The following is an 11,445-nucleotide window of genomic DNA, read 5'->3' on the forward strand; positions in this document are numbered from 1 at the left end:
TCGTAATGCGTACTCCCAGATAATTTATGGAATTAACTGTTTCCAGTTGCTGACCTGCTATATTGTAGCTAAATGATAAGGGATCTTTCTTTCTATGTATTCGCAGCACATTACACTTGTCTACATTGAGATTCAATTGCCATTCCCTGCACCATGCGTCAATTCGCTGCAGATCCTCCTGCATTTCAGTACAATTTTCCATTGTTACAACCTCTCCACATACCACAGCATCATCCGCAAAAAGCCCCAGTGAACTTCCGATGTCATTCACAAGTTCATTTATGTATAATGTGAATAGCAACGGTCCTACGACACTCCCCTGCGGCACACCTGAAATCACTCTTACTTCGGAAGACTTCTCTCCATTGAGAATGACATGCTGCGTTCTGTTATCTAGGAACTCTTCAATCCAATCACACAATTGGTCTGATAGTCCATATGCTCTTACTTTGTTCATTAAACGACTGTGGGGAACTGTATAGAACGCCTTGCAGAAGTCAAGAAACACGGAAACTACCTGGGAACCTTTGTCTATGGCCCTCTGAGTCTCGTGGACGAATAGCGCGAGCTGGGTTTCACACGATCGTCTTTTTCGAAACCCATGCTGATTCCTACAGTGTAGATTTCTAGTCTCCAGAAAAGTCATTATACTCGAACATAATATGTGTTCCAAAATTCTACAACTGATAGACGTTAGAGATATAGGTCTATAGTTCTGCACATCTGTTCTGTTGTGACTTAGCAAGACAGCCAAGTCACAACGAGAGGAAGCCGAAAGGCACGCGCTTAAACTCACGCAGGCTGGCGTGAGGTCTGAAACAGGATACGTAATGAATGCTATAAAGAAAAGTACGTAGCTTCTGGAATACTTTAATCCACATTTGTAGAACATCGCTCTTGATGATACATGCTTCACAATATTAATTATCAATTGAATACGGCGCCTTGCTAGGTCGTAGCAAATGTAGCTGAAGGCTATGCTAACTATCGTCTCGGCAAATGAGAGCGTAGTTGTCAGTGAACCATTGCTATGAACGTCGGCTGTACAACTGGGGCGAGTGCTAGTACGTCTCTCTAGACCTGCCGTGTGGTGGCGCTCGGTCTGCTATCACTGACAGTGGCGACACGCGGGTCCGACGTATACTAATGGACCGCGGCCGATTTAAAGGCTACCACCTAGCAAGTGTGGTGTCTGGCGGTGACACCACATGTTCGACGTCCCTTCTTGAAAACGGGGATGACCTGTGCCCTTTTCCAATCCTTTGGAACGCTACGCTATTCTAGAGACCTACGGCACGCCGCTGTAAGAAGGGGGGCAAGTTCCTTCGCGTACTCTGTGTAAAATCGAACTGGTATCCCATCAGGTCCAGCGGCCTTTTCTCTTTTGAGCGATTTTAACTGTTTCTCTATCCCTCTGTCGTCTATTTCGATATCTACCATTTTGTCATCTGTGCGACAATCTAGAGAAGGAACTAAGTGCAGTCTTCCTCTGTGAAACAGCTTTGGAAAAAGACATTTAGTATTTCGCCCTTTAGTCTGTCATCCTCTGTTTCAGTACCATTTTGGTCACAAAGTGTCTGGACATCTTGTTTTGATCTACCTACCGCTTGACATAAGACCAAAATTTCTTAGGATTTTCTGCCAAGTCAGTACGTAGAACTTTACTTTCGAATTCATTGAACGCCTCTCGCATAGCCCTCCTCACATTACATTTCGCTTCGCGTAATTTTTGTTTGTCTGCGAGGCTTTGGCTATGTTTATGTTTGCTGTGAAGTACCCTTTGCTTCCGCAGCAGTTTTCTAACTCGGTTGTTGTACCACGGTGGCTCTTTTCCATCTCTTACGATCTTGCTTGGCACATACTCATCTAACACATATTGTACGATGGTTTTGAATGCTGATGGTTCCTTCTTTCCTCCTATGATGAAGCTTCCCGAAGAACAACATGAACCAGCTGTTAATGAGAGGAACACCACGTGGGTCTATTTCACAGTGTCATCTCTCTTGTTAAATATAGAGCAACCTGTTGAAGCAGTGGTTTAAAGATTTCGTTTTCAAAATCTATCCGAGTATGGACTCTCATGTGCTTCTCATTTTATAAAGGTCATTACAATCACACCTAAAACACTCAGGTAACTGAAATGGCTTTCGTTCATCATATTCATTTAGTTAGCCTACCTTCTCACTGCCCCTGTAAGATCCAGCCACTGGGAAAATGTTTGTGGGGCCGCTGAGGACCTATTGCAGTGAAGTGACCTGGCAGTGGCTTCAAGCACTCTACGGAATACTAGAACCAGCTAATGTTGCACAACTCTCTGGTCGAGCCTATAGGAAAGTTCAGACCGGTAAAATTACAGTCAATGTGTTCAGGGTCACGGTCGTTTTCCTGCACAACAGAAATGTTTTCAGTGATCGTGACTTCACTGCTGTAGGCGGAGGAAGTCTTGGGGACGGATCTGCCCAACGTCATATTGAGCAAGAAAATCAGGAGCAGCTAGATAAGTGTAGAGCTAAAGCATGTTAGTAAAATTTATTAATTGTCTATTACAAAAAAGTTTGTTTTGCCATTCTACAATGTCCAAAACACGCTGCACTTCACAAATAAACACAAACCGTTTTCTTTCTGCCAGGGTTGTCTGCCGTTCCAGTTGCTGGGAGTCTCTACAACATATCGCCTATAACACAAAACAAGAAGACGTCGAATCGCATCATCTCTACCAGAAACGATCAGTGCAAAGAAAACCTCAAAGGAGCCTGAATGGAGGAAAGAGCCCCAAACTACAGACTCTCGTGATTCAGATATAGTGAAGCAGCAAGATTCCACTGATGAGGTGGTCAGAATGCATTCTGAATCAGGAAGTGGAGATTCAGAATGCAATATTTGTGATTTTTGTGTCTGAGAAAGCATTTCATTGAATATTGCTTCTCTTTCTTATTTCTGTCAGTATTCCATAACCCCCAGCATTTATCTTTCTCAGTTTTCTGGAAATAACACGCCATCCAGCGGCTCTGGTAACTTCTCTCTATCTGTAAGTGCAAAGTTTTCAGAGCTTTGTACACAGTACTCTTCAGCATTGCATTCCCATTTACTTTTGCACATAGATTCCGTCTCCATGCCCGATCCCCATACCAGGTACATAATAACCTATGTTCACTATGGCCCGTAACTACACTCCAGGCACTGTAGTAGTTGTCACAGTCATCAGGCATGAGTACCTGCAAAAATAAAAATCAAACATATATGCCAATGCTATAGTTATTTCCAGCAAGCAGTGCATCAAACATTTTCTAATTCAACTGTCTTCTTACCTTTGTTTTGATGCTTCCAGCATATTTTTTAATCTGCTCAAAGAAAACTTGCTTGGACCTTGTGTCAGTATGTGTACTGAGGCAATAAGCAATTGGGCATCCAGCACCAAATTCATCCATGGTCAGCAGTGTGGTCAGATGAAATATATATCTGTTAGTGCCATGTGTGCTGTCTATCAAAACGTTTCCTGCACAGAACTTTTTTACCATTTTCCGCTGGTACTCAGTCATAAGGACTATCATAAAGTCACTTTCTGATAATTTGTTTCACATTATCCACAGTGCTTTGGGCTTTGTAATAAATCACCGGGGAATCTTTCGCTAGGCGCTCTTGTTGTCTCACTCACAGCTCAACAATGGTTGCACCATCTGGATGTGCAGCACTATAGCACAGCTTGTATTCTTTCCTAATATTTCTAATATCTTGTTTGCTTAAAAGATGAACTCTTCTGAAGAGTCCAACTTGAATGTTCCCTCTCACTCTCTTCAAAATTGTAGTATCAGGAACACCTTGTGCAATTAATTCAGCAACCATAGCCCTGTCAGCTGTGGTCAGATGTAGGCTACCCACAGAGAGACTGTGTCATGTACAACTTGACATTAACCACGTTAGACGACAAATTTTTGACTACCAAACAGGCAGGGCAGGTGCCACCAATTTTGATTGAAGGTTCGTTTAACCTTCTGCCTGAAGCTGTTTTGTCAGCATATACAGAGCGGTGACAAACAAAGTAATCACATTTCTTTTTTCCACTTGGTCTTATGAAGGAAACCTTTTCTTCAGTTTGCATCTGTTCCTTCCACAGAAAGAAATCTGAAAATAAAATTACAATGCATAAGAAATACGAACTTAAGTACAGCATTTATGTGTTATTCTGAGGAAATAATTTAGTTGAAATACACAAGCTAATACTGAGTAAGGTCAAAACATATTAGCAGCTCTCTAATAATTATTATAAGCAAGGTGCCTGAGAAATAATGGTAATGGAGACAGTCTCTCCAACTCATGTGTCATAGAATCTGAAAATGGTTGTGGTATGTACATACAATCAATGTCAGAATGCTTTATGCCAATATTCCAACCTAATCTAAGCCTAGGGCTACATTACAGATCAGCCTGTCACCACCACCAACCCCCCCCCCCCCCCCCAAGGGGCTCACCGCTCTTTGGTGAGCACATGCTTGGCGACCACAGGGCCTCAGCCCTCGCAGCACCGCTTCTATTTCCGTGCTGCTTGTCTCCTCTTCTCCTGTCCTTTTCCCCTCTCTAGGGGAGATGTCTCGTGCCTTCATGGGCTCTTGAAGCTCATTTGCGTTGGTTTACTTGTAGGACTCTTTTCTCTTGTACTGTTCTCTCCCTATACTGTTCCTTCCCTGTATCGCTCTTTCCCTATACTGTTCCTTCCCTGTATCGCTCTTTCCCTACACTGCTCTTTTCCTGTATAGCTCTTTCCCTGCACTGCTCTTTTCGTGTATCGCTCTTTCCCTGCACTCCTCTTTCCCTGCATTGCTCTTTTCCTGTATCGCTCTCTCCCTGCGCTCCTCTTTTCGTGTACTGCCATTTCCCTGCCTGCTCTTTCCTCGTTTTGCTCTTTCCCTGTTTCCTCTTCCCCTTTTCAGTTTTCCTTGTTCCGCTCTTTCCTTGTTCCTTTCTTTCCTTGTTCAGCTCTTTCCTTGTTCCGATCTCTTTTTCCTCCATTGTGGCGTTTGAGGCCATTCTTTCTTTCCTCCTTTCCTTCTGCTCTCTTCTTCTCCTCCCTGCCTGACGGCCATCCACGCGTTGCCGCGTAGCAGGAGACTGGGTAACAGGTAATTCCCAGCCCCGGGTTGGCATGTAGGGCCTGCACGTACCCCCTGGTACAGGCCAGGCCCAGGGAGGGGTGATTGCCTGAGCTGCTACCTTCCTTCTCTGCGACTGGTCCCTCCGTCTGTCGTTCGGGAGGTGTGACCTAAGGTGAGGACAATCACCTAAGGCGGGGGGCTCCCCTTTGGAGGGCCCCTGCTGGAATGAGCGCGCCATCAGAGACGCTGGCAATCATGGGGGACTTCTTCCCAATGACTGACTTTCCTTCTCTTTCTCCGAGTGTTTCCCACAAACGAAAGTGTAATGAGGCTCCTGCCTCAATGTTTCTTTCTGTTGCGCCTCGATTTCAAGTAATCTCACGTTTAGAAGAAAACCAGACTTTTGCTATTGTTAATCCCTTTCTTATACAGAGAGGCGTGGATGGCATCGTCGGCCCTGTGAAGTGATACTCTCGTCTCCGCAGTGGTACTCTGCTTTTGGAAATTGATCGTGCTCTCCAGAAACTTCTCAAGACCCAAATCCTCCAAGAATATCCTATAAAAGTGAAGGCTCACAGGACACTTAACATGTCCCGCAGTGTTATCTACATCCTGCTGTTGGATGGTTTGACGGAGGGCAAATTAATTAATTATCTATCGGATTAGGGCGTTACTGCTGTTCATAGAGTTATGAAAACGGAAGCTGCCGATTTGGTGCCCACTCGCACATTGTTCCTGACTTTAGATCGGTTAACACTTCCTACCAAGATAAGGCAGGCTGTGAAGTCATCTCTGTGCGCCCTTATATTCCCAATCCATTGCGGTGTTATAAATGTCACCAGTTCAATCATACCAGCACGTCATGTAAAAACGCAGCCAAATGCGTCACTTGTAGCAGCGATGCACACGAAGGCGCCTGTCCACCCCCTTCCCCCCACTGCATTAATTGTCATGGAGACCATGCTGCTTCATCTCGTTCTTGTCCCGTCTATCAAGACGAGCGGGCTGTTCAGGAGATAAGGCAGAAGGAGAAGGTACCTTTTCCTGTTGCCCGGAAACTGTTGGCGAGCCGAAACCGACTGTCCGTTCGTCTAGAAGCTACAGTACCATGTTAGCCTCTCCCCGACCCACAAAAAACATGGCTACGCAAACTTGTGACCTACAGTTCAGTTCGATGGTGGCAAAGTCGCCTCGCCTTCAAGCTGACACTCTATCTCCTGCTTCCCAGGCTGTAGATTCTGCTACCTGTTCTTCGCCCATACTGGCGAAGACAGTTGCAACGCAGCCAGCGAACCGTCAGTTCAAAAAGGAATATTCCCAGGAAGATTCCTTGTGTACCCCAAGTTCGCAGCCGTCTAGCTCTTCTGCCAATCGCCAAAAGCCAAAACAATCATCCAAAGGCAAACAGTCTTGCCCCTCTCTGACTCATCGGCCCTCTTCGACTCGCCGGTCCCTTTCAACTGACTGACACCGGGGAAGCTCCGTTGATCCCACTGAGTTGATGGACGAAGATCCTCCACCTGTGGATTCCAGTGGCCGTCGTCCCTCGATGGCTCACCCTAAGCGGCCATCGAGGTGAGTGTTTCTTCTCCATTCTCCGGTGTTCCTAAATTTTATGGCCCTTTTACAATGGAATATCCGTGGCCTTTGGTCTAACAGAGTGGACCCCCAGCTGCTCCTGCGATTGCAGTCTCCGCTTGTAGTCTGTCTCCAAGAAACCAAGCTACATCCTCAAGACCATTTTGCTCTTTCCCATTTTACTTCGCTACGTATGGTCCTTCCCCTTATGGCAGGGATTCCTGCTCATAGTGGGGTCGTGCTGCTTCTACGAGATGATGTTTGTCATCGTCCTATCGATTTGCACACCCACCTGCAAGCAGTTGCTGCCCGTGTTTTCCTTCGCGAATTTACCTTTTCCCTCTGCACCATCTATATCCCTTCGTCTTCCACTGTCACTAGAGCGGACCTGATGCAGCTTGTTGCTCATCTTCCTACACGCTTTCTGTTCCTCGGTGACACCAATGCCCATCACCCTCTTTGGGGCTCGCCTGTCACCTGCCCAGGAGGTTCTCTTTTGGCGGATCTTCTTAATCATATTCATCTCGTGTGCCTTAACACTGGCGAAGCCACGTTTCTCTCTAATTCCACGCACACTTATTCCTACTTAGACCTCTCGATCTGCTCTTCCCAGCTCGCTCGACGTCTCGAGTGGTGTGCTCTTTCCGATACTTACTCGGCCGGCCGGTGTGGCCGTGCGGTTAAAGGTGCTTCAGTCTGGAACCGCGTGACCGCTACGGTCGCAGGTTCGAATCCTGCCTCGGGCATGGATGTGTGTGATGTCCTTAGGTTAGTTAGGTTTAAGTAGTTCTAAGTTCTAGGCGACTGATGACCTCAGAAGTTAAGTCGCATAGTGCTCAGAGCCATTTTGATACTTACTCGGGTGACCACTTCCCTGGTGTGACTCGCCTGTACAATCATACCCCGCCACAGCGGCCCGCTCAGTGTAAATTCTCTCTTGTTGACTGGAGGCTATATTCCTCCTTGGCAGTCTTTGACTACCGGCCGTTTCCCAGCTGCGATGATCAGCTCTAGCACGTGATGGACGTTAGTCTCCCAGCTGCCGAATCCTATATCCCTCGTACTACTACTTCTCCCCATTGGGTCCCGGTCCCTCGGTGGACTGTGAAGTGCGGCAATGCAATTTGTGCCCGACGACGTGCGCTTCGTGTCTTTCACCGTTATCCTTCGTTAACGAACTGCATCCGCTACAAGCAACTACGTGCGCAGTGCCGTCACACTATCAAGGAAAGCAAGAAAGCCCGCTGTGTTTCCTTCAGCAGCTCATTCAACAGATTTACTCCGTCCTCTCTCGTTTGGGGTGGCCTGCGCTGGCTATCCGGGACTACCACCCACTCCCCGATTTCTGGTCTGACTGTGGCAGGAAACGTCATAGTCGACCCCTGTCGATGTTTCCAACACTTTGGGTCGGTACTTTGCGGAAGTTTCAAGCTCCACCCACTACCATCCTACCTTCCTTCCTCGGAAACAGGCGGAGGAGGCTCGTGCAATCTCTTTCCTCTCTTTGAATCGAGAATGCTACAATACTCCTTTTACTATGAGGGAGCTCGAGCGTGCTCTCTCCTCATCCAGGTCTTCTGCTCCTGGGCCCGATACTATCCACGTCCTCATGCTGCAGAACCTTCCTCCTGTGGGAAAACGCTTTCTCCTCGATACCTAGAACCATATTTGGACTGACGGTGTATTTCCCATGCTTTGGTGTGAAGCTGCTACTGTTCCCCTACCTACGCCTGGTAAAGATAAATCTCTTCCTTCCAGCTACCGTCCAATTCCCCTTCCCAGCAGCGTTTGTAAAGTGATGGAACGCATGGTCAATGGTCGATTGGTGTGGTGGCTGGAGTCACACCATTTTATCACTAATGCTCAGTGTGGGTTCTGAAAGTGCCGCTCTGTGGTTGATCATCTCGTCACCCTGCCGACGTTCATCATGAATAATTTTCTGCAGAAGCGACAAGCAGTGGCCGTTTTCTTTGATTTGGAGAAAGCCTATGATACCTGTTGGCGGACAGGCATTCTACGTACTACGCACACATGGGGCCTTCGTGGTCGTCTTTCCACTTTCATCCGGGAATTTTTAACGGACCGAGTTTTCCGAGTATGTATGGGTTCCTCCTTATCCCACGCCTTTTCACAGGAGAATGGGGTGCCTCAGGGCTCCGTACTGAGTGTTGTCCTCTTCGCCATAGCCACCAACCCCATTATGGACTGCCTCCCAGCTGGCATTTCCGGCTCTCTTTTTGTGGACGACTTTGCTATTTATTGCAGCTCCCAGCGGACGTGTCTCCTGCAACGCTGTCTTCAACGTTGTCTGGACCATCTATATTCGTGGAGTGTCACGAACGGTTTCCGCTTTTCTGCTACCAAATCCGTTTGCATCAACTTCTGGCGGTACAAGGCGTTTCTTCCACCATCCTTGCGACTGGGCCAAAATGCTCCAAGTTGGATTATGGATGCATTGTCTACTCCTCTGCACGGCCTTCTAAATGCAATACACCATTTGGGGATCCGTCTCACCACTGGTGCCTTTCGTACTAGCCCTGTTGAGAGTCTCTATGCAGAAGCCGGTGATCTACCACTGTCATCCTGACGCGACATCCTACTCAGTAGGTATGCTTGTCGGCTTTCTTCCACGCCAGGGCACCCAAACTTTGACCCTTTTTTTATGACCGCCAGTACGAGATGTACGTTTTTTTTCTCTGCGGCCTCCCGGCATCTGCTTTCGTCACCTGCTTCAGCAGCTGCAGTTCACACTTCCTGTCACTTTGCGAACGGGAGAGAGCCCTTCACCACCTTGGCTTCAGACACAGTTTTGTGCTCGTTTTGACCTCAGCTCGTTTCTGAAGGATTCGACTCCTAAGCTGACCTATCGCTGCAAATTTCTTGAACTTCATTCACAACTTGCCGATAGCATATTTTTGTACACTAATGGTTCGAAGTCCGGCCATTGTGTTGGCTGTGCTTTTGTCGTCGGGGCTGTCAAGTTTCAATACTGGCTTCTCGACCAGTGCACAATTTTTACAGCAGAGCTTTTTGCCCTCTATCAGGGTGTTCACTATGTCCATGGACACCAGCTAGCTCGCTGTATAATCTGCTCTGACTCCCTCAGTGCTCCTCAGAGTCACAATGATCCTGATGCAGTCCACCCCGTCATTCGACGGATCCAGGATTGCCTCCATTTGTTCCCGGATGGGGGAGCCCAAGTGATGTTCATGTGGGTTCCTGGCCATGTTGGTTTGCCTAGGAATGACGCTGCTGATGCTGCAGCCAAGGCCGCCGTCCATCTCGGTCGGCCCACCTCTTACTCTGTTCCCTCACAAGATATTTGTACTTTTCTCTATCAGCGTATCACGTCACTTTGGCGTGACCATTGGTGCTCCCTTCATAGGGAAGTGAAACCTCCCCCAACAGCCTGGTCGACATCCTCCCTGTCTCGCCATGAAGAAGTAATGTTAGCTCGGTTGTGAATAGGGCACTGCCGCTTTAGTCACCGCCACCTGTTGAGTGGCAACCCTCCACCCAGCTGTCCTTTCTGTAGTCAGCCATTAACAGTCAGACATTTCCTGATCCTCTGCCCCTACTTTAGCCACTTACGTCTCAGGGTCAGGCTGCTGCCCACTTTACTGGACATTTTAGCAGATGACATGCGAGCCGTGGCTAGCGTTTCAATTTTTTTAAAAGCAGTAATATGGCAAAAGAGATTTGATTTCTACCTGGTGACTCCAATTTCTTGTCGACGTCTTTTAATTACTCTTCCGTGACATCTTGATGTTTTAGATTTGTTTTTTTCTTCCCTTTTGTACTGGACCCCGTACGGTTTTTTCCCCTCACTGTCCCAGCATTCCCTGTTTTTTTACTGGGCGCTTTTGACCTTACATGTTTTGCGCCCTAAAACCTCACACAAAAAAAACTGCCGCCAAGATTTAGAAACACGTAGCTTGCTGGAACTTAAATCCGACGGTGTAGAGTTGTTTAAGGTACACACTGAAAATATATTGCCAATCATTGATTACCCTACAATACTTTCTTATCTATATTTACATTAATGATACTCAACATGAACACTAATAATTATTACATCATATCATTAACTCATTGGAAAGGCCAACATATACAAACAATGTACAACACAGTTATCTGGCAAATACAAACGATACACTATACTTTTGTTTTCTCACCTTCCACAGAATTAAATGTCATTTCTTTGCACTCCATTTTCCGTTGGTGAACACACTCCAAATGGTGTATCAGTTCTTGCCTCCGAGAGCATCTAAATGTATTGCACTCGGTACATGTCACCTAAATAACAAAGAAAACAGGTTTTTGTTTAATATCTCAATAGCGTACTGCAATGGAAAAAGGACGTGTATGCAGAATTAATGCACTTATTCATCCATCATGTTTCATACTGCAAATTATGAAGGAGAATCTTCAGGGATGTGGAACAACACAGCGAAGTGGCAGTGAGAAATTAGGGCTTGCATTACTTAAATATCAAAAATAAGCTATTTGTGCTTCATGAAACTACTTTAAAAATTGAGAGGAAAGGCCGCACCCCCAACTATTTGTAAACTATCTATCCAGAGGCCCTACATCACAATTGACACTGTACTTTGCTGAAATATATTGGTTACCCGTTAATCGTCATTCAAAGAGTTTTACACCAGTTCTGGCATTACTTCCCATGAGTGTTACCTAGTAATAAACCTCCCAAACCCTTTCCTTTATTGCCTTACCCTGCACCTGTTCATGTGCTTTTTGTGTTACCTGAACGTTTCTG

The 11,445-nt window shown here is 46.5% G+C and overlaps 1 long non-coding RNA gene across 1 annotated transcript; it reads right to left on the bottom strand.

Annotated features, from left to right (window-relative positions):
* Window positions 1–2,498: 2,498 nt before the first annotated feature.
* Window positions 2,499–11,021, bottom strand: LOC126425146 (uncharacterized). Its single transcript, XR_007576268.1, has 3 exons — window positions 10,844–11,021; window positions 3,309–4,122; window positions 2,499–3,215 (listed from the first exon to the last, which is right to left on the bottom strand). It is a non-coding gene; the product is annotated as an uncharacterized LOC126425146 (long non-coding RNA).
* Window positions 11,022–11,445: the final 424 nt, after the last annotated feature.

The sequence above is a fragment of the Schistocerca serialis genome, chromosome 10 (genome assembly GCF_023864345.2).
Source record: "Schistocerca serialis cubense isolate TAMUIC-IGC-003099 chromosome 10, iqSchSeri2.2, whole genome shotgun sequence".
Classification (NCBI taxonomy): domain Eukaryota; kingdom Metazoa; phylum Arthropoda; class Insecta; order Orthoptera; family Acrididae; genus Schistocerca; species Schistocerca serialis.